This window comes from Camelus bactrianus, chromosome 3 (assembly GCF_048773025.1).
Source record: "Camelus bactrianus isolate YW-2024 breed Bactrian camel chromosome 3, ASM4877302v1, whole genome shotgun sequence".
NCBI lineage: Eukaryota > Metazoa > Chordata > Mammalia > Artiodactyla > Camelidae > Camelus > Camelus bactrianus.
The window spans coordinates 38,819,685-38,844,033 of NC_133541.1; the positions used below are offsets into that span (position 1 = coordinate 38,819,685).

A 24,349-nucleotide genomic window follows, 5' to 3' on the forward strand; every position below is an offset into this window, starting at 1 on the left:
ATTGTCCTTGTCTTTCTTGTTTTTTCATCCTCTCTGCATTTCCTTTTCAATCTAATCTAGACTTCATAGTCTACCACTTCCACCACTCTCTATACAGTTCCCTCCACTGCCTCCCTCTTTGGTCCTTCCATCACACACGCCCAGAAAAATTCCAAGCCTGGAGAACACAACTACCTGTCTTCTATGACCTACACCTAGTCTGTGGGCACTGGTGGAAAAAAACCCAGCTATACAAACACATATAGTCAGATCACTCCGATGCCAACCAGATTCTCAGTAACTACCTTACAATCCTTCTATTGTCAAGGTAGCTTTATCTCCACGCTCTACAGAAATCATTTCAAACTTATCTGTCACTTTCTTAACCTATATCTTATCACTCTTCACTCTTTCTCCCCCAAGGAAAATAAAAGCCTAATTTGGGGTTGTCCTTCCTAATACACACATTTACTAGTGCCTACTTTTCTTCCTTCTTTTCCTCATTGCCAAAATGGGAAAGATGTCCTGCCTCTTATCTAAGTCTATTCTCTCTACCTGTAATCTGATCTCACTTGGTTCTACCATCTCTCAATAGTGTATCTTAACTCTTGTCCTCACACTATCTCCTTCCTAGAAGAATTTAAACAGGACCTAGTATTTCCCATCTTAAAAAAAATAAACCCACTCTGAACTCTGTATTTTCTTCCTTTCATAGACAAGCCTCTTCAAAGAGCTATCTGCACTCAATACTTCCCCTCTCTTACCTCTCATTTATTCCTTGGCTCCTGCAATCCTGGCTTCTCACTCCACTGAAGTGACTCTCACTACGATTTCCGACCCTTGTTGTTAAATATTTGACCTCTGTAGTATTTGATCATATTAACCATATCATCTTTTTTTTAAGTTTTCTTTTCTTGGCTTCTGCGAAGCCATGCCTTCTTGGTTTCCAACCTGTTTCTTCATACCACAGCCAGGTTGTCCTCCATGTCACTCTGTTGTCTCTCGAGACAAAGTCAAGGCTCTACACATTTGGACCCCTGTTTACCTGTCCTGTCCTATCTATTGCTGTCATCCTAACTCCTGCAGAGCTACCTGCAGTTCTGGGGGATCTCTAGACCTTTGTGTCAGCTGCAACCTTTTCCTGGAATATACTGCCCACTTCTCTCCTTGCTAACCCCTCGTCTCTCAAGGCTCCATTTGAACTCACTTCCTTTGTAAGCCTTCCTCGAGATCAATGTCTCTTTCCACCTCCACCACGACTGGGTTAGAAGCCCTTGATCTCCCCCCATAGCATCCTATCATTGTGTGTTTAACAATGTCAAATGTAAACCTTGAAGCTATGGATGTGCCTTCTTCACGATAATATTCCCAGCAATTAGCACAGTGCTTAGTGAAATGTATGTATTCAATAAATATTTATGTATAAATAAATAAATGAATGAATGAGTGGTGTTTGGCCTCTGTACTAGACATCAAAGCTCTAAGCTATGTCCCGTGAAGGCTATGAGCAGTAGAAAGAGCACAGGCTTTGAATCCCAGCATGGCCCCTTTCTGGATAATGGGAAAATACTTAACCTCTTTGACCTTCAGTTTTCTCATCTGTAAACTAAAATTTTTCCTTCTGGATTGCTGTAATGATTAAATAAACAGTTATTTAAAACATGGTGCACCCTAAAATTCTAGATTCTTGATTCTCCTCACTTTTATAATAGCTCAGTTTAACTCTTCATCCAGTCGAATCCAATATGCTTTTTTCATTCTTTTCCCCTTAGAGCTATTTCCTTCCTGTATATTAGGCCATCTTCCCACAACTCATCTACATAGCCACCTTCCTCTTTTCTTTGATTTCTTCCAAGAGCTGATTCCTGTACCTCATTGCTGAGGCAGACACCACTAATGGTTTTTGCAGAAACTGTGGCGTCAGACACAGCAGCAGATCCATAAGTTACTGTACATCCATGTGAGCAAAAGATAGGGCTTGAATTCCCAGGTGGGAAATGATAAATCTAATTGCTGAAGTGGATACCATTAATGGTTTTTGCAGAAATTATACTGTCAGATCCTTCATCATGTGGACACTTGAACTCCCAAGAGCAATCAGGAAAATAAATTCTGGTGTATCAGAAGTTCTTAGCCAGATCTTGCATTAAAATTTAAGTTCATGTAAGTATTTGATGGGGACAAAGCAAAGGCTATATAATTAATCCTTGTCATCCAGTTGTTCTTAAAAAAACTGACTTAGGACTCCCATCCTATATAGATTAATTAACTAATTAAATTTCCTAGTATATATTAAGTGTCTTGTGTGTACTAGGCATTGTGACTCGTCTAGGAGTAAGTACAGTTTGGAACTGGAATCAGTTTAGCACAGTAGTTAACAACTTGGCTCCAGCTCAGTTCCTGTCTGCTCAAACTCATATGTAAACTTCATCACTCACTACTTGCGTGACCTTGAGCAGTTTACTGCTTTGTGCCTCAGTTTTCTTGTCTGTAAAATGGAAATAATGGTACATTCCTGATTAGGTTATAAGGAATAAATGAGTTAACACATGTTAGGGGTTACTTAGGACAGTGCCTGCCACTGTATACACTTAAATTTGTTAACCACAATTGTTGTGGGAACCCTGAGGAGGGGCATCCATCCCAGGCTTGGGGACCAAGAAGGGACTGCTGGAGGAAATGATGTCTAAACTGAGACAAGAAGGATGAGTGCAGGTGAAAGAAAGAGTGTTTTAGACAGCAGGAACAGCATGTCCAAAGCCCAGTGACTATGATCCAAAGTGGAAAACCGTTAGCTAAGAGTTGCTGGATTATAGTGTGTGTGTGTGTGTGTGCGTGTGTGTGCGTGTGTGTGTGTGTGTGTGTGTGTTGGAAATAGGAGGGTTAGAGAGAAAGATGATAAAAGTAAGCAAGGGTTCTACATGTCTTCCATTTGTCCCTTCCCATTATAATCTTCTCCACCCAGCTCTTTGTCCCAAGGCTGACTTCTATGGACCATTTCTGTGGTTCCTTTGCTTACAGGCTTCCAGTGTATTTGGCCAAAGAGAAGCCCTGAAAGGCCATCAGAGGGAGGGAGAGGGTTGAGGGTGGGATATTACTTCCCTGTAAACCTTCCTGGAGGGTCCCAGTGAGCCACAGCTCCTTTCAATCACTCCTCACCTAACAATCATTCCCAACCATGAAGAAAGAAACTCAGCCCAGGAAAACACCTGGGGAAGGAGGTTACCAAGCCTGATAGTCTTTGGATCCCCAAATATTTCTAACACCCACTGGATGTCTCCTACCCAACCCCAAGTGTCAGCCCTGAGAAGCAAAGAGAAGAAATATATCCTTGTATACTCTTTCCCTTAAAATCTCCTAGGATCAAAAGGTGTGGATTTCAAAATTTTTTTTTTAATTGAGGTAAAATTGGTACATAACATTATATTAGTGTGAGGTGTTCAACATAATAATCTGGTATTTGCATATACTACAAAGTGACTGTAAGTCTAGTTACCATCCATCACCATACAGTTGACTCCCTTCACCCTCTTCATTGCCCACCAACCCCCTTCCCCTCTGATAACCTCCAATCTGTTCTCTGTATCTGAGTTTTATTTTGTTTTGTTTGTTCATTTGTTTTGTTTTTTAGATTCCATATATAAGTGAAATCTCAAGGTATTGGCCTTTCTCTGACTAACTTATTTCACTCAGCATAATACCCTTAAGGTCTATCCATGTTGTCCCAAATGACAAGATTTCTTTCTTTTTTATGGTTGAGTAGGATTCTATTATGTATGTAAACACATCTTGTTTATCCATTCATCCATCAGTGGACACTTAGGTTGTTTACATGTCTTGGCTATTGTAAATAATTTTCCAATGAACACAGAGGTGCATATATCTTTGCAAATTAGTGTTTTTATTTTCTTCAGGTAAATGCCCAGAAATGGAATAGCTGGATCATATGGTAGTTCTATTTTTAATTTTCTGAGGAATCTCCATACTGTTTTTCACAATGGCTACACTAATTTACATTCTTACCAACAGTGTAGAAGGATTCCCCTCCCTTCACATCCTCAACACTTGTTATTTCTTGTCCTTTTGATTATAGCCATTCTGACAGGAGTGAGATAATATCTCATTGTGGTTCAATTTTTCACTTTCTTTATGTTATGTCCTCCTTAGTTATTGGGCAGATGGCTTCATGGCTTGACCATTTAATGGAAGTGGTATCTATTTTATGCCATGATATAAACTTCTATATTCTGAATGCCTCAGAAATGGCTCTGGAAATGAGCTCTACAAGATGTCTTGGCCCCACGGATTACCCAGGGCAAAATTATATTAGTTTAATATGCTCACGATATTTCACCTGTTACACGAAGATTTGCAGTTTTATATATATCACACACAATTCCTGGGCATAATAAGCACTTATCAAATAGTACCAATTCTTATTATTAGAGATGATGCAATGATATGATTATTATTAACTCTTAGGCAGTGACTCTGAAGGGTTCTCTACTGCACCCAGATGACCACAGGCCCACACGCATAACCTTCCTTCCTTTGGACAATTTTTTTTCATTTTATGGTTTTTAACCCTGCATCTGGGTTCTTCTCTGTGGAGCTGTGGTAGAGTTGTCTCAAACCCGTTATCACTTGCCAGTGTAATCTGTTGGCTGTTCTACTTCCCTACACCCCTCTGCTCTGCCTTGGGAAGCACATCTTCAAGTAGGAAGGGGCAGCCACCATGGCAGTCCCTGATTCCAGCCCTACAAAGCTCTCATCTGATTGATGCACTTTCTCAGGACCACAGCAATATTTGCCAGGAGTGAGAACTGCTGGCACTACCAGTCCTGGCCTCTGGGGGCACTCTGGTCTCTCTAGTCACCAGAGCTGAAGTGGTCAGCTAGAGATCATAGGAATGGGCTCTTCTGCACAAAACAAGTTCTTGATCCTAATATAACTAGTTCCAGCCTGGTTTTATTTGCACAGTTCCCAGGGTTTATAGGAACCTGATCTTCCTCTTTGGTGCTATCTCACTTGGATGGTAGACCAAGATGCATGGACTTTGAGCTTTGGACAGTTTGGGAAATTTGTTGTTATGTGTGGTAGCTATGAAAATGCATTGCTCAGACCTCCTTCAAGACAGTTTGGGGGTGCTACTGTGGTAAGACAGGGTGGTTTTGTAAATCTTTTCTAGAATCCTCCAATATGCTCTCTCTGTGTGGACCTCCATCCCATCCTATCTAGCCCTGAGGTGCACTGCACACTTCCTGTGTAGCATCCTTGTTCTCTGGAGGAGGAATATATTCTACTTGGTCTCTTAGCTTTTCAGTTTCATCCTCCAGACATTATGTGGACTTCTAAACACTAGAAATCCTGCTATTTCATGATGTAGTTCTCTTAATTCTGTTTGTTTTGTCAGACCTATAACATTAGCTAGTTTGTTAGAGCTGGTTCCGTCTCTAATTTAATTCAGTTATTTCTCTTAAGTGTGAGAAAGATGTTTGGAGACCACAAACATCAGGGCCATTTGGGATGTTTGTTAAGAAAGGTCATGTCCCTCACCTAAAACACACACACACACACACACACACACACACACACACACACACACACACCCTTAGATCTTTGGTACAAAAACTCAGCAAATTAAATTCAACAATGTATTAAAAGAATAATACACCAAGACCAAGTGGGATTCATTCCAGGAATGCAAATTAGGTTCAAAATTCAAAAGTCAATCAACGTAATCCACAATACCAACATGCTAAAGAGAAAAAAAATACGATCATATCAGTTGACAGGAAAAAAGTTTGATGAAATTCAATATTCTATCATGATAAAAACTCTCAGAACATTAGGAATAAAGGGCACTTCCTCAACCTCATGAAAAGCAATTGCAAAGACATTTATAGCTAACATCACACTTAATAGTGAAAGACTCAGTGCATTCACACTAAGATTCAAAACAAGGCAAAGATGTTGGCTCTCACCCCTCTTATTCAACATAATACTGGAAGTTTTAGCCAGTGCAGCAAGGCAAGGCAAGAGAATAAAAAGCACCCAAATTGGGAAGGAATAAATAAAACTGTCTCAATTTACATGATTATCTACACAGAAAATCCCAAGGAATTTTTTTTAAAATCTCCTAGAATTAATAAGTGAGGTCATCAAGATCTCAGGATAGAAGAAAATCATTTTAAAAAATCAATATTATTTCTATACACTAGCAATAAACACATGGAAACTGAAATTAAAAATATAGTATCATTTACAATTTTTCAAAAACCATTGAAATACTTAGACATAAATCTAATGAAACATGTACGAGCCTCCTATGCTGAAAACTACAAAATGCTGATGAAATCATTTTAAAAAGATCTAAATTAATGGAGAGACATACTATGTTCATGGGTTGAAAGACTCAACATATGTAAATATGTCAACTGTCCCTAAATTGATATACACATTTAATGCAATTCCATTCAAAATCCCAGCAACATCTTTGTAAATATAGAAAATATTATTCTAAAATTCAGATGGAAAGGCAAAGGAACTAGTATAGCTAAAACGTTTTTTAAAAATAATAGTGGAAGAATCAGTCCACCCAATTATTATATGGCAACAATAATCAAAACCACGTGGTATTAGTGGAAGAATAGACACTTATATCAATGTGTGATCAGAACAGAGAATGCAGAAAGAAACCCACACAAGCATGCTCAACAAATTTTTGACAATGGTGCAAGAGCAATTCAATGGAGGAAAGACAGCCTTTTCAACAAATAGTGCTGCAGCAACTGACATCCATAGGCAAAGAAAATCAACCTTCAATGTCACATTTTATATAAAAAAATTACCCCAAATTGGATCACAGACTTAAATGTGAAATATAAAACCTTTAGAAAAAAAAGGAGACAATCTTCACAATCTAGGGCTAGGCAAAGAATTCTTAGACTTGACACCATTCTTAGACATGATCCATCAAAGGAAAAATTGATAAATTAAACCTCATCAAAATTAAAAACTTTTGCTTTGTGAAAGATCCTGTTAAGGCGATGGAAAGATAAACAACAGCTCAGGAGCAGAATACAGGTCCACGGAATTATGACTCTTGCTGTTTCATAGGATACGCTTCCTATTGGAATAGACCATAGCCTCTTAATTCCTGTGTAGCACCATCTTTGCTCACCTCTCCAGCCTATACCTGACAACCCATTTATTTTCAACTGGAGGAAAAAACGTAACATTCAGAGTCTTAGGGTCAAAATGAAGATCTTTTCAGAAGTATAAATGACCTGATTTTAAAATAAAATGTATATTCTTACAGTTCCTGATCCTGCAAATGGTAAAGAAGGAGAAGAAAGTCCCCTTTCCAAAACAAAAGCTCTGGACTCCATGTACTCACATCACACATTCTTGTCTTGGGCTGAAGGTTCACGGCTAAGCTAAGGGTTTCCATTTCCTCCTAAAATCTATTTAAGGAAAATAAGGATTTAAAAAAAGACACGTTACCTTTGATACCAAATAGAAAGAATTAAAACCTGTAGTAGACAGCTGCTTGCTTCCCAAAATGTCTTGGCAGCCTCACAGCTGCAACTTTCCTGAAACCTGAGGAATCAAATTTAAGAGAAGTTGGAAGCTAGAGAATCAAGACTTTAGCAGGGAGGGTACTGCTCAGTGGTAGAGTGTGTCCTTAGCATGCACGAGGTTCTGGGTTCAATCCCCAGCACCTCCATTAAAAATGAATAAATAAATAAACCTAATTACCTTCTCCCTTCCCCCACAAAAAGAGGGGGGAAAAAACTTAAGAATCCAGACGTTAGAATACCAAAGCATTAGATGGTTGAAAGGAATTTTGATTGACTAGGCAAGTAATTCACACCAAATAAATCTATGTCAAGGTAGAGGAATGCAGTGAGGCTGGGGAAGGGGAATGGGTATGCTTGCTGTAAATCTCACTTTCACATCTTAGCACTTGAAGACATTTTCCAGTGTATTTCATGGCCGGGGTAAACTCTACTACCAGGCAGTTAGGCTTTCTTCCAGAGGACAAAGGGATCATCTGTATGTTTTCTTCTTTCTGTTAGAGGGAGATGGGGGAGGAGGGGTGGTGATGAGCAGAGACCGGACATTCCCAAAAACACTTGGGTTTTGTACTGACCAGAGAACTTGGCTGCAAATAACAAAGACTTTGGGTAACTAAGCAGAATAGGAATTTATCATCAGGAAATCTGAAGAACCTAGCTCAAAAATGAAGTATGAACCAATAGAGTCCAAACACGTAGGCCCGCTGCCAGGATCACGCCAGCCTGGCTGGGGGCCATTGCTGCAGCTGTCACCACTGCTATAAACTGAACATGGCCAATGGCTCTGCTACCACTGGACCCTGGGGGTCACCACTGTTATCACCATCACTAGGGCACTTGAATCCCCTGGGAATAGGATGAATCAGAATGAAAAGTCAGGATCTCCAGGAGATTTTAATGAATCAGGACTCCAAAAGTATGGCCTACAAACTTGTATTTTAAAATAAATTCACCAAGATGACTTTAAAGATCCACCTTGAGGGGAGGGTATAGCTCAGTGGTAGAGCACATGCTTAGCATGCACAAGGTCCTGGGTTCAAACCCCAGTACCTCCACTAAAAAATAACAAATAAATAAATAAACCTAATTACCCCCCCCAAAAAAAGAATTGGGTGGCCACTTAAATGATAGGCCAGTGGCCTCCCATTAAAAAAAAGAAAGCAAAAATAAAAAACAAAACAAAACAGCTTATCCCCAAGTAAAGATCCACCTGATTTGGAAAGTAGTAACTTAAATGTAGAATATTAATCATGTTATTGCCCTAATCAAAGCCTTCCTGTTTGTTTTCTGTTCAGAATTATTCAATGACTTATTATTACCTATGGGAAATTAAGTTCAGATTCCTTAGACTGGCATTCAATACTCGATATTTTCTGGCCCCATCCCATTTTTCCAGGCGTATATCCTCTTCTCCTCTCTGTGGACCTACACAGCAGTCCCAGTGAACCACCGTGACCTTTCTGAGGCTGTGCTGATGCTCCCTTGGCTTCAGTCCCATCTTTATCTGCTGAAATACTCTTCATTTTTCAGATCACCTTCACCACAAGCTCTCTTTAATTATTTCTCAGTTGTCTCTAAACTCTCTTTAGTACTTTACTTCTCTTTTGACACATCATATTATGACTTATGCTATAGATTTTGTGCATATATATTATTTATAATAATAGAGAAGAATCTCTGCATCACATATTGTATACAGAATAGTGCCTGACACATAGTAGATACTCAATAAATGCATAAACAAAAGCCATCTTGGGAATTTCTCCAGTCAGAGTTACAAAGTACACTAACCCTGATAAATGTTCCCAATTAGGGGCACAGCTGGCCACAAATTCTAGTATTCTAAACAACAGTCTGTTTATCAAATTTACCAATTGGAATTCTTTAAAAGGAATGGATGGTCGTACTAAGTCTCCTTAAATACAAATATTACTTACCCTATCACTTAATTGAATACCAATAAAACTGTGTTTTACAGAGTTAGATCACACCCTGGCCCTCAAAAGTTAAAATTAAGAATGTCTATCAACTTAGAGAAAACATTACTTACACAAAAATGATTTTTGTCAATGGTGACCAGGAGAGAAATACTTCATTGTAAATATGTTGCAGTGAATTTTTAGATAGAACATTCCAAAACCCAGCTATCTCAGTACTTATTTTTTAAGAGGTTAACCACAAAGAAAAGGTTTCCCATTGACCACTTGGGTCAAAGTTTAAAGGCCTGAAGTGATTGACTGGCACAACGGTGTGTGGTTAAAAAGGAAGAAAGACCAAGTTTTGGATTTCTTTTCTCTGGTTACCTTGTGTCAGAGATAATACTATAAAGCTATCAATACAATGGTGTTTGCTTTCATTTTTCTCTATATCTGGGATGTTTTTCACTACCTTTGCTTGAAAATTACAAAACTAAGCCAAACCAAAATGAAAACAGAAAAACAAAATAAAATGGAATGAAACAAAGATCTTCACTCCTTTGCTTTGACAGTGCAGCTGATTAGAGCTGGATAAATAGGCAGGTGAAATGGGGGACAGGAGGTGGGTAGTGGGCTTATTAATGCAACTGTGGAGTGGTCAGTGAGTTTGGAGGTTCCACACAAAGTTCAGTCCAGATTCAGGAAAGGATTGGGGGAAAAAAGGCCCATCTGAGGATGATGTCATGACTCTATTCATTTATTCAGCAAATATTTACCCAGTGTCTGGCATCATAGGTCTTGGGATGAGTAAGACAGATATACTTGAAGGAGATAATGAATAAATGATTGTACAAATGATTATTCTGCTGTGTTGACAACAATTACTATGATAGAGATGTACACAAGGTAGTCTAAGATTATATAACATAAGTCCCAACCCCAACTCACTTCCTGTGTAAATGAGCAGGATCCCATAGTCATCATTGGTGACCATCTGATATCTGTAATGGTGTTTGTAACTGCCTAACTGTATAATGGTTTAAAGGGTTTTTTTCTCATGCTTTTGCTGACCAGGGTTGGGCTGCAGAGGAGGAAGGCTTGGGGGGTCTGCCCAACTCCCTCATGGTGCTGTGGGCAGGAATCATACTCGTGCCCTGCTCTTGCCCCAGTGCCCTGTTCTTGATCCTAGTGCCCTCCTCTTGACCCCTTGTGGCTTCCTTGTATCCTGTTGTTTGAGCTGTAGACATCAGTCTGCAGCAGGAGATCCTAGACCTCAGTCTTAGAAGGCTAAAAGCATCTATCAACCTGACTTTTTTTTGTTCATCCCTTCTACATACCTGGTCCAGGTTCCATGCTAAAGAGGACTCAAGATGAGAAAGATATAGTTTCAATTTCTAGCCAATAGATTTTACAGAACTCATGTAACAGGCTAACCTTTAAGCATCAATATTGCTGGTGAAAAAAAAAAAAAACTCTAACAAAAAACTTAATACATGCTAATCTTGAAAGCAAATAAAGGAAATCCCCAGGTGCCAGACATGCAAAACAGGAGTTGGAGCCAAATCTCTCAAGAGAAGTTTAATAAATCAATAAAAGTTTCAGAGGCCAACAACTGGGGTACTGGTGGTTTCATAGGGATGAGGGGTGAGGATTTGGGCTTCCCACAAAAGCCATGGCTCACAAGGCTGCTCTGTCCATGATAATGAAATGGAAAGACCCTGACTACTGTCCAGGGAAGTGTCAATAAAGCTCTTTTTCTACCAAGGGAAAGTGGCATCCATCGTAAATCAGAACACCAAATCTGTGTCACGAGAGTGAGCGGGTACAAATTCATCCTAGGTTCAGTGATTTGCTAGAAGGACTCACAGGTTGTCCTCATGGCTAGGATTTATTACACTGAAAGGATACAAAGCATAAACAGCAAAGAGAAAAAGCACATGGGCAAAGTTCGGAGAAAATCAGTTAAAACTTTCCAAGACTTCCTTCCCGGTAGAGTCACACAGGACACACTTAATCCCCCCAGCTAGGATTTGTTACAACACAGGTGATATGTTGTCTATTAGAGAAGCTCATTAGAGACTCAGTGCCTAGGATGTTAATTGGGGGCTTGGTCATGTAGTCATCCTCTGCCTAGCTTATACCCAAATCCCAGGCTCCCAGTAGGAAAGTATGTGTTCATCCTAAACCATGTTGTTTGTAAAATTTAAGCAGTGTGAGTCACTTTGATTAGTTCTGAGAATAGTGGGACCATGCTTGAAATCTAAGTATGTGGAATGGAAACACAAAAAAACCTTAAGCCTTGTCACCACACACACAAAAAAAGGTAGCTATGTGATGTGATGGATGTGTTAAATAACTTGTTTGTGGGACTCATTTCACAATGTATACATATATCAAAACATCATGTTGTACCTTAAATATGGTACAATTTTGCTTGTCAATTATACCTCAACAAAGCTAGAGGGGGAAGCAAAATCAAACAAAACCAAAATCTATTTTTTTTACAACCAAGATTCTTGACTTGTATAAGAACAATCTGAAAGAGACTTTAAAATAATACATGGTCTCTGTCACCTCAAAATATTAGCACCTGGTGGGGGAAACAGACATGTAGGCACCTTACCATATCTAAGGTGAAAAGCGCTGTAACAGACCCACCTACAAAGCACTCTGAGAACCGCATGGAGGGAAACTTTTTCTTTGTGGGTGGAGCAGGGGAAGGGGCCAGGTCACGCTTTACAAGGAAGTAACATGAACTGAGTCGTTAAGGGTCCATGAGATTTCATCATTCAGAGAGGTGAGAAAAAAAGACTTGTATTTAAAGGGTAAAACATGATCAAATGTAAGCCAGGAGGGAGGTGAACCTGAGGGTAAAGTAATTTAGGGTATGAGCACAATTAGATAGAAGGCTGAAGGGAAAATAAGGAGTGTCTGAAGAAGAATACGGGAAATTAAGGTGAATACCTGGGTAGAACCAAGTTCTATAAAACCTACAAATGACATGTTTGAATATTATCCTTGTCTGATTTCTGTCAGTTTTAGAGATAAAGCATATTAGACCGTCAGCTGCATGAGCTGGTGAGAGAAGAGAAGCCACTAAGGTGAAGAATGGACTGGGGCAAAAATCCAGTCTCACGCCTAGTCACCAAAAGCAGACAAAAACCAGTGAATTCTTTTAGGCTTAAAGAAGGCTTATTCAAAAAAAAAGGTCTTATTGAGATAAAAGAAGTCTTATTCATATAAAACAAAGGACCCATGGGAAAAATAGAAAACAAATAGCAAGATGATAAATTTAAATCTAACTATACCAATAATCACAACTTAAACACCCTGATTAAAAGACAGAGATGGTAGATTATCCATATTGGCTCATAGTTTTGTTATGGACTGGATTTTGACACCCCAAAATTCATAAGTTGCAGCCCTAACCCCCAGTCTGACTATATCTGGCAAGAAGGTCTTTAAGAGGTAATTAAGATTAAATGAGGTCCTAAGGGAGAGGCTCTAATCCAATAGAATGGTGGCCTTGTAAGAAGAGGAAGAGGAGATTCATTCTCTTTCTCTCATTCTCTTTCTTTCCCTCTCTCCTGCTTTTGCTCTCTCTTGCTCCCTTTCCGACTGCACCAGGAAAAGCCATGTCAGCACACAGCAAACAGGCAACATTTGCAAGCCAGGAAGAGTGCCCTCACCAGAGACTGAATAGACTCGCACCTTGATCTTGGACTTCTCAGCTTCCAGAACTGTGAGAAATAAATTTCTGTTGTTTAAGCAAGCCACCCAGCCCATGGCATTTTGTTATGGCACCTGGAGCAGAGTAAGACAAATTGTAACAAATGTACTACACTAATGGTAGATGTTAATAATAGGGAAAGTCGGGTGACAGGAGTGAAGGGATATATAGGAACCCTCTGTACTTCCTGCTCAATTTTTCTGTAAACACAAAACTGCTCAAAAAAGAAATTCTATTAGTTTTTTTGAAGGCAGAAATTATCCAAGTTGTTATAAGAGCAAGATTCACTACACAGTGCCTACGAGAAATGCATGTTAACTATAAAGACACGAGGTTAGCAGTAAAAGGAAAGAAAAAGATAAACATTAGGCTGATGTTAATCAAAATAAAAGCTAGAGCACCTATATTAATATCAAACAAAGAAGGTTTCAGAGCAAAGAATCTTGCCAGGGATATATAAGTTCAATTCATTAATGGTAAATGGTCAATCTACCCATAAGGACATAACAGTCTTAAACAGATATGTACCTAATAGCAGAGTTTCAAATAAACATGAAGCAAAAACTAATAGAATTGCAAAGAACAGTAGATACCCCATAATTACAGTCAGAGATTACAACAGCTCTTTCTCAATAATTACTAGAAAAAAATAGAGAAAAAGACTTGAACAGGGCTGTCAATCAACATGACCTAATAGATGTTTATAAAATCCTCCACCCCAAAACAGTCAAAAACATAGTCTTTTCAAATGCATACATAATATTAAGTTAAGAATCTTGAGATGGGCAGATTATCCTGAATTATAGACCAGTGCGATCACAGTAATTCTTATAAGAGGAACCAACAAGGAGTCAGAGAAGAGGGCTATGTAACGACCTAAGCAGAGGTTGGGGTTATGTACTTTGAAGCAGAAGGAAGGGTTCAAGCCAAGGAATACAAGCAGCACTAGAAGATGACAAATGCAAGGAAACAGATTCTCTCCTCAGAGATTCCAGAAGGAACCAGCCCTGCCAACACCTTGACATTAGTTCAAAAAACCTGAATTTGTACTCTTAACCTCCAAAATTTTAAAAGAACAATTTCTTGTTATTTAAAGCTATTAATTTTCTTGCAATGTGTTACCAAAGCAATGGAAATCTAACACAGCCCTTAGAATAGTACTTAGAATGAAATTCATGTTAATAAATGCCTCAGTTCTTGCCTTATGAAACTAGGAAAAAAGAAATGAATGAAATCTAAAGTAGCAGAAGAGACGAAATGATAAAAATCAAGAAGAAATCAATGAAATAGAAAACAGAAAAACAATAGAAAGAAATCATTAAAACTAAAATCTGGTTCTTTAAAATCAATAAAATTAATAAACCTCTAGCTAGACAGATCAGGAAAAGAAAAACAAAGAAGACAAAAATTACCAATATGAAGAATGAGAGAAGTGATATCACTAGAGATTCTACAGATACTAAAAGAATAATAAGAAAATATTATGAATAGTTTTGTGCCAATAAATTCAAAAACTTAGATAATAAAATGAAGAAATTCTACAAACCACCAAAGGTAACTCAAGAAGTAAGTAACTTGAATTGCCCTATATCTATTAAACAAATTGAGTTTATAGTTAAACACACTCCCCACAGAAAAGTCCAGGGCCAGATGTCTTTACCAATTTCTACCATATATTTAAGGAATAATACTAATTCTATACAAACTTCCCCAGAAAATTGAAGAGGACAGACTACTTCTTAACTCATTCTATGTGGCCAACATAATCCTAATACCAAAACCAGAGAGACATTACAAGAAAAGAAAACTACAGACCAATACCCCTCATGAACACAAATACAAAAATTCCAAATAAATTTTAAGTATGAATTGTATCCAACTATATTTTAAAATGATAATACACTGTAATTACATGGAATTTATCCCAATGTATCCCCCATTACATGGGGCTTATGCCAAGAATGCAAAACTGGTCTAACATTCAATTATCAATCAAGTTAATTCACCATACAGGATTTTTTTTTTTTAGCTAAAAATAAAATAAAAAGAAAAACAACAACCCTATATGATCATCTCAATAGATGCAGGAAAAGCATTTAACAGAATTCATCAATTCTTGAATAAACAAAAGAAAAACTCTCAGCAAACTGGGAATAGAAGAAAACTTCAATCTGATAAAGTGCAATTACAAAAAACCTATGGCTAACATCATGTATAATAGTGAATGTTGAATGTTTACCCTCATAAATTCAAGAATAAGACAAAGATACGCACTTTGACATTTCTATTCAACATTATATTGGAGGGTCTAATCAGTGCAATAAGACTAAAATAAATAAATAAATAGCTGCCATAATAGAAAGAAAGTAGTAAAACTATTTACAGAAGACATGATTGCCTATGTAGAAAATCAGATGGAATTTATTTAAAAGGTACTCAAATTAATAAATGAGTTCAGCATCCAGCAATTCCACTCCTGGGTATACATTCAAAAAACAAAAGCACTAATTCAAAAAGATACATGCAACTCAATGTTATAGCAGCATTATTTACAATTGGCAAGATATGGAAGCAACCTAGGTGTCCAACAACAGATGAATGGATAAAGAATATGTGGTATATATATTCAATGGAATACTACTCAGCCATAAAAAGATGAAAATTTTGCAATTTGCAGCAACATGGATGGACTTGGAGGGCATTATGCTAAGTGAAATTAAGTCAGAGAAAAAAACAAATACTGTATGCTATCATATGTGGGATCTAAAAAATACAACAAACTGGTGACCATAACAAAAAAGAAGCAGACGCACAAATATAGAGAACAAACTAGTGGTTACCAGTGGGGGTGGGAGGAGCAGCAATACAGGGATGAGGGAGTGGGAGGTACAAACTACAGGGTGTAAGATAGGCTCAAAGGTATATTTAACAACACAGGGAATATAGTCAATATTTTATAATAACTGTAAATGTAAAGTAACCTTTAAAATTGTATAAATAAATTAAATAAATACATAAGTTTAGCAAGTTGCAGGATTTAAGATCAATATGTAAAAATCATTTGTATTTCTATACACTAACAATGAACAACTGGAAACTGAATTAAAATGTACACTTAAAATAGCATCAAAAATATGAAATGCTTAGAGATAACTCTGACCAAAAAAATGTGCAAGATATGTACACTGAAAACTATAAAACATTGCTGAGAAAAATTAAGGAAGACTTTAATAAATGGAAGAGATATGGTGTTCATGGAAAACTCAGCATTGTTGAGATGTCAGTTCTCCCCAAATTGATCTATAGTTTTAACACATCCCAATCAAAATGCAGCAGGCTTTTTTGTAGAAATAGACATGCTGATTCTAAAATTCATATGGTAATGCAAAGGATCTACCATAGCCAAAATGTCTTTGAAAAAGCAAAACAAAATTGGAGGACAAATGCTACCTCATTTCAAGACATTATAAAGCTACAGTCCTCAAGAAAGACAAATAGATCACTGAAACAGACTAATGGGTCCACAAAGAGACCTACACATATATGAACTGATTTTTTACAAAGAAACAAAAGCAATGCAGCAAAGATAAGTCTCTTCCACAAATGCTGCCTGCTGGAGCTATTGGATATTCCTATACACAAAAATGAATTCTTTTTTTTTTCATCCACACTTTGTATCATTTAAAAAATTAATTCAAAATGGATTAAATTCCCAATTTGTAAACCCTAAAACTAGAAAACGTCTGTTAAAGGACAGGAGACATTCAGCAATGCAATCCACGGTCCCGCATATCTGTTTCTTTTTTCAACGGTGTTGGGACAGAACAGACGCAAGGACACTGCTTCCTCCAGCCGCCCACCACCTGGTTGCAACATTTGGAACCAACCACTCAGCTATTTTCAGCCTCAAGAACCAGCCAACACCATTTTTTGAGCTTACCTCCTCATTGCCAATCAACCATTAGCTCCAACTTTCGTCAGTTATTCCGCCGAGGTGGAGGCCAATGTCAGCCACCTGGTCAACATGTAACTGCGCGCCTCCTACACCTGCCTCTCTCTTGTGCTTCTATTTCCACATGGACGTGTCTCTGGAGGGCACGGGCCACACTTTCCTCAAACTGGCCAAGGAGAAGTGCGAAGGCGCTGTACTCTTGAAAAGGCAAAATCAGCGGGGCGCCCGCGCCCTCTTCCAGGATGTACAGTTGCTGCTGCAAGATGTGCGGGGTAAAACCCCGGATGGTACGGAAGCCGCCGTGGTCCTGAAGAAGAACCCGAAGCAGGCGCTTTGGGATCTGAACGCTCTGGGTTCTGCCCCGCTGACTGCCACCCCTGTGAGTACCTGGAAAGCCACTGCCTAGATGAGGAGGTGAAAGTCATCAAGACGATGGGTGACCTTCTGACTAACTTAGCAGCTTGGCGGCCACCCGGCTAGACTGAATGAATACCTCTTGAAAGGCTAACCCTCAAGCACAACCAGGAGCCTCTGAAGCCCAGCCACCTTTGAGGAACCCCTCTGGTATCAGGGCTTTTGCCTGGAGTCTGTCTCTGCAGCTGCTGGGCAGCATTTTAACCACCCGGGAGCCCTCTCCCAAGCTTTGCACCAAATGGAAACAATAAAGCTTTTTGGAGCAAAAAAAAAAAAGGAAAGAAAGAAAGAAATGAAACACACACAAACGCGCACACACACGCACACAAAACTAGAGAAGTTACCAAATCATTGTGAACCTCAAGTTAGGCAAAAATTTCTTAAATATAAAGCCAAAAAATATAAATTGGACTAAATCAAAATTAAAAACTTCTGCTCCTTGAAAGACATTGTTAAGAAATAAAAAGAAAAGCCACAGACTAGGAGAAAATGTTTGTGAATCATATTTCTGATATAGGTCTTGTATTCAGAATGCATAAATAATTCTCAAAACTCAATAATTAAAAGCAGGGACTCAAAAAAGATTTATACACTCATGTTCACATAGCAGTGTTATTCACAGTAAACTAAAAGGTGAAAGCAACACAAATGTCCATCAACAAAGGAATGGATAAACAAAATACGGTATATACATACAATGAAATATTACTCACCTTAAAAAGAAAGGAAATCTTGGGGCAGGGTATAGCTCAGTGGTAGAGCACATGCTTAGCATGCTGGAGGTCCTGGGTTCAATCCCCAGTACCTCCAATTAAAAAAAAAAAAAGGGAAATCTTGACACATGTTACAATGTGAATAAATTTTGAGAAAATTATGCTAAGTGAAATAAGCCAGTCACAAAAGGATGAATACATGATTTCATTCATATGAGATACTTAAGAGTAGGCAAATGTATAGAGAGAAAGTAGAATGGGGATTTCTAGAGCTGGAGTTGGGGAAAAGGGCAATTATTGTTTAATAGCTACAGAGTCACAGTTTTTCAAGATGAAAGAGTTCTGGAGATGGATAGTGGTGATAGTAGCACAACAGTGTGAAACTACCTGACGCCATTGAATTGTACACATAAAAATAGTATAGATGGCAAATTTTGTGGTATGTGTATTTTACCACAATTTAAGAAAACTCAGTAAATAGAAAACAATCCAATTTTTAAAGTTGGGCAAAGTATTTGAACAGACATACCCTAAAGAAGATACACAGATGGAAAATAATCACGTGAAAAGATGCTCAACATTGTTGGTCATTGGAGAAATACAAATTGAAACCACAATAAGAGATCACTACATACCTATTAGAATAGCAAAAATTAAAAATAGTGACCGTACTAAGTTTTGGCAAGGATACAGAAGAACTGGAATTTTCATAGTGTGGATAGGAATGTAAAATGGTATAACCATTTTGGAAAACAGTTGGGTGGTTTCTAAAAAAAGTGAAATATACACTTGCTATATGTGACCCAGCCATTTGACTCTTAAGTGTTTACCCAAGAGAAATGAAAACATATGTCCATACAAAGATTGTTGAAAAATATTTATAGCAGTTTTATTTGTAATGGTTAAAACCTGATAACAACCCAAATGTCCATCAACAGGTGGGTGGATAAACAAATTGTGATCTATCCATATGATAGACTATTACCTAGCTGCTTTTTATTACTCCTTTTTATTACCAAAAGGGACATGGATGGATCTCAAAATAGTTACACTGAATGAAAGAAGTCAGACAAAACAACAGTACATACTGATTATTCCATTTATATAATATTCTATAGAAAATATGCATTAGTCTATAACGACAGAAAGAAGACCGATGGTTGCCTGGGCATAGGGAGGAAGGAGGATAAAGAGAAAGGAGGGAGAGTTTACAAGGGACTTGAGGAAATCTTTGAGGGTGTTGGATATATTCATTATCTTGATGGTAGTGATAGTTTCATGGCTGCATGCATATGTCAAAACATATCAAACTGAATTCTTTAAATATGTACAGCTTATTGTATGTCAATTTTACTTCAATAAAGCTGTTAACAAAATAAATAAAGGAGCTTTATGAGCTCAAATTTGATCTGCCTCAGTAAATTTCCATCTGTTGGTGGAGACAGAGATTGAGGGTAATAACAATTTGGATTTTTCCCTTTGGGAAATGACCAAGTAAGGCAACCTGGGATGAGAAAAAATATTGCTGAACCACGTGGAGAGTTTTGAAGAAGTTGAAAAGTGTCCATTTTCTCTACATTTAATCAACATAGAAGGCCTCAACAAGATATTAGAGCCAGGAGGGATCTTTGAGAGATGAAATACAGTCCCGTTGCTTTATTTTACAGATGAGGAAATGTATCAAAGAGAAATAAAGGGACTTGCCTTAGGCCACACAGCTTGCAGAGCTAAGGATAAAATGTGAGTCCTCTGAAGCTTACGCTAATGCTGTCTATTTTTCTATATAGCTGACCTAAACCCTTTGGTAATTGTTAATCTAGGTTAGTCTATGAAAATATGGAGTAAGATAACACCTATGAGACGCTGAGTTCCTTCATGGCCATGGAGATGGCCCAGAAGCTAGAAGGGAACACCACTACCTTTACCTTCATATTTCTAGTCCCCAGACCCCTACAGACAGACAATACTCCTGGTAGGGCCATAAAGCTCCCCTGGCTACCCTCAGAGTCTAGGCAACTTGAAACCATTATTTCTGATGTAAATTCCTAACAGGTACAGTTAGTTCTGCTATAATGCTTGTTTTGAAAACACACAAATTTGTTCCAATGTGATTGATATATTAGGAAACAACATGAACATAATGGAAATTTGCCTTAGCCTTTGAGTGATCTTATGAGCAAGAAACACTAGGTGAAAGTAGAAAGCCATTTACCTGAACCGAGCTGCCTGGGAATACACAAAATACAGACACACACTACCCTCAGATATCTACCAGCTACCTCAGTTTACTGTGTGCGTTTTGAGTCGTGCCCATCCACATCTAATGTTACAAATTTTCCACTGATTTTAGATTACTTACCTTCCTACCACTGTACAGTGAATTACAAGCTGCAGCCCTTCCAATGCCTACTTCCTCAAACAAATGTCAAATCTTTTTTAGGTATATATTTCCCTTTGCTATACAGTATAATCTTGTTTATCTATTCTACATATGCCTGTCAGTTTCTACAAATTGCAAACTCCCAGTCTGTCCCTTCTTGTGGTAGCTCACAGTGAAAAAAAATGCAACAATGAATATATGTATGTTCATGTAAGACTGAAAAATTGTGCTCTACACTGGAAATTGACACAACATTGTAAAGTGGCTATAACTCAATAAAAAACTGTTAAAAAGTTTTTAAAAATTTAAGGTAAAGTGCCGTATTTATCATATTATTTGTGAATTTCCTTTTTTTTCAGCTTGAAAGTGGTCATTGTTTATTAACTGACCAGATTATAAAAACAATCTTGGGAGGCACCATAGTTTATCTTTCTAAGAAGCCTGTTGATCTGGTCTTCCTTGTTGCCAGCATCTCCTTCTACACAATGCATGGGCTTCCTCTTCATTCCACTTTGTGAAGATCATTTGAAAGCCACAGGAAGTTTTTTGCTCCTCGACGCATTTTTCCAACAGTATAGTTCTCATGACTCAGATCCCCCATGCAGATGATGCCTTATTTACAAGTGATCAAGCAGTCAAAGTGTTACCTGTCAGGACAATTAGCTTCTTGTTGATCTTGCTAATACCACGCCTGTGGATCAATTCTTCTACTGATGTCAATTTGGAGTACCCCATGCAGTATATGGCTCCACAACCCTCAGCATGTTAACTGAGCCTTTTTGAGCTTAACAAAGCTTCCATTGAAGGGCTTCTATTGAAAAAGATGCAACACTTTTCAGATCTCTGGGCTCACACCCTTGATACCTCTGATCCTAAAGGCAATGCTTATTTGGGTTCTATAGTTACGTGGAAGTTGCCCGACTTTCTTGCCATCTTTGCCAGTCAAATCTCACTTCTGTACATCTGCCTATTTTCCTTATTGTGTTACTTAGCTTTTTTTAATAGATAAGCTTCCTCCTTGCCATTTGAAGCATCTTTTGGGCAACCTTCTTTCTCAGGTGCTTTGTCTTCAGCTCTAGAAAATTCCATTGCTTTTTTTTTAATGGCTTCTGGCATAGAGGGAATCTTCTTTTTCTTCTATTCTATATCCTCCATGGTTCCAGCCAGAAAAGAAGTTACTTATGAATTTCTTAACCATTTAACATGTGTAAAACTATGCTACCATTTTTATTAGGTTCTTATATCCTTTTTTTTAATGTGTCGCTGGTGAAGTTTTGGAGTGTTGTCTCCCTAAGCTCATCTTTTCCCAAAAGCCCTGTGGTTTTTATTGCAGTATTGTGCATAGCATGGTGATTTTTATGAAGGTATTTGTCACATTATAGCAGAACTGTATCAAGAGTGTGGTGTAAACCCATGAAAGACTAATCTTGGGTCCAATAGCTGTGGGTGCACACGTGTATGCACGCGCGCACACACACACACACACACAGAGCAGTTGACCCCTGAACAACGAGGGGGTTAGTGGCACCGACCTTCTGCAGAGTCAAAAATCCAAGTATAATTTATAGTTGGCCCTCTTTATTGGTGGTTCCTCTGCATCCACCGTTCCATACCCATGGATTCAACCAATCACAGATCACGTAGTACTGTAGTAGTCACTATTAAAAAAAATCTGCATGTAAGTGGACCCATGCGGTTCAAATCCATGTTGTTCAAGAATCAACTGTTCTGTTAGGCAGGTGTCCTGTCATATAAGTTTGTTTCAAGGCTGACAGGAGAAAGTATCCATTTCAGAGTCAGCCCACACAGTGATTCTTAGTTGCAGGATATGGGTCCCTTGTTCCTTCTTACCAGTGACTGATTTTGGATGGAATGGAGACCATTATCACTGATCCACCAGCAAAGATAAGCATTAAATCAGTTCACATATAATGGATCAGACTTAGCAATGACCCACCCTCTTGGCATCTTAGGTGTTGGAAACTGTATAGGTCAAAAGCACGTTCCATGGTAGCCTGCATCAGAATCACCCAGGGAACCAAATAGAAAGAAGATTCCTGGGCCTCACTCCGGATCTGCCAAGTCAAATTCTCTAGGATTAGGACTAAGGAATCAGGAATCAGCATGTTGACAGGCACTCAGTAATCCTCAGACACCCTAAACTTTGAGAACCCCTGGACTAGAATGTCTGGCTCAACAAGACATACAAGGCAGAGCCAAGTTCCCAGGTGCCAAACTAGTTTTTACCTGAAACAGCTAGTTCTACTCTGTTTCATACATCATTATTGTCCAACTACAATGGCTTGTGTCCAGTTTTAGACCATTATTGTTGAGGATTTGTCATGGGTGCCACATGTTGACCTGTTGGGAAGAATTAGAGGTTGATAGAAAGAAAAAAAAGTGCCAGAGAGGGGTTGGACACATTAGAGAGTATTGTTTTGCAGCTGGTTCATTAAGTTCATGTCCCATCTGTCTGTCAAGTTTTTTTTTTTAGAACATGGAATTAAATTCTCTGGTGTGTTCTAAAACAAAGACAGGACATCTGTAGCTTCCTAATGAATAATTTCTCTCTTCTGTATTCTAGCCACTGGTGAACTGGCACTGAGTTCTGTATTTGTGTACAAGATGGTTTGGGAACAAAATAGCAGTTAAAAATTGTGGAGATATTATGAGTGCATTAAAGGAATATAGTTATTTTTCTGGAGATAGCCATTATTATAATGTGCTATAGTAATGCCTTGTAAACATCAGTAAGTGTTAATGTGGTGTTTAACATCTTTCACCTTGGAAAGTGAGTATTTTATTATGATTCAAGTCACAGATAAAATAATGAAAGATCTTAACTCTCTCCTTAATAGCCCCAAATACATGTTGCAAAATAACTCTAACACTTATTATGTTGGGAGGAAGAAAGCAAGTTCTATCTTCTTCTATTGTGTGCAAGAGGACATTGTAATAAAGATATGTTTTTGAAGTAAACAATGAATAAAATGGACATGAAAGTGCAGAATTAAAATGGATTTGCTTTGTCTCTTTTGAAATCGGTGAAATAGGAACTACCAAGATGAAATTTATATGCCTGCTCTGTAAAATGACACCAAGTATTAGAGAATTAGCATGAGAATTAGTAAGTGCTGGAAACCTCCATTCCCAGAAGTTAAGCTGACCATTCATCTTGCCCACCCTTTTCTAAGTAAGACTTGACTTGACCAAGAATTCTTACTTTCTGATGGCATGACAGGTGTCAAGCTTGTATTTAGGAGTAAAATGTCATGATAGCTACATCTTACTTTCAATTATTTACATATAATGACCAGAGAAAGAAAAGGCAAATATGGCAAAATATTAACCATTGTTGAATCTAAGAGGATGGTATATGGGTGTTCACTGAACTGTTCTATCAACTTTTCTGAATGGGGGCAATTTCCATGGTATAAGTTTGGAGAGCAAAAAAAGGAATGTACAATTTGGCCACTTAAGGTCAATAAAAATATTTACAGTCATTCCAAAAACCCCTGAAATCATACCCAAGCCTATGAGTACAATTTAGTGTGTAATTCTGGTTTTATGGCTTAGCGTGGCACTCCTCTAAAATTATGACTGAAGAAGAAGGAAGTGAAACTCGATACTGCCCTGCCCACTGTAATTCTTTTGATACCGAGTGTATTCTCCTCCAGAAGTATGA

The 24,349-nt window shown here is 38.1% G+C and overlaps 1 pseudogene; it reads right to left on the reverse strand.

The window, feature by feature from the left end:
* Positions 1–21,044: 21,044 nt before the first annotated feature.
* LOC105077856 (large ribosomal subunit protein uL30 pseudogene) lies at positions 21,045–21,819 on the reverse strand (annotated as a pseudogene).
* Positions 21,820–24,349: the final 2,530 nt, after the last annotated feature.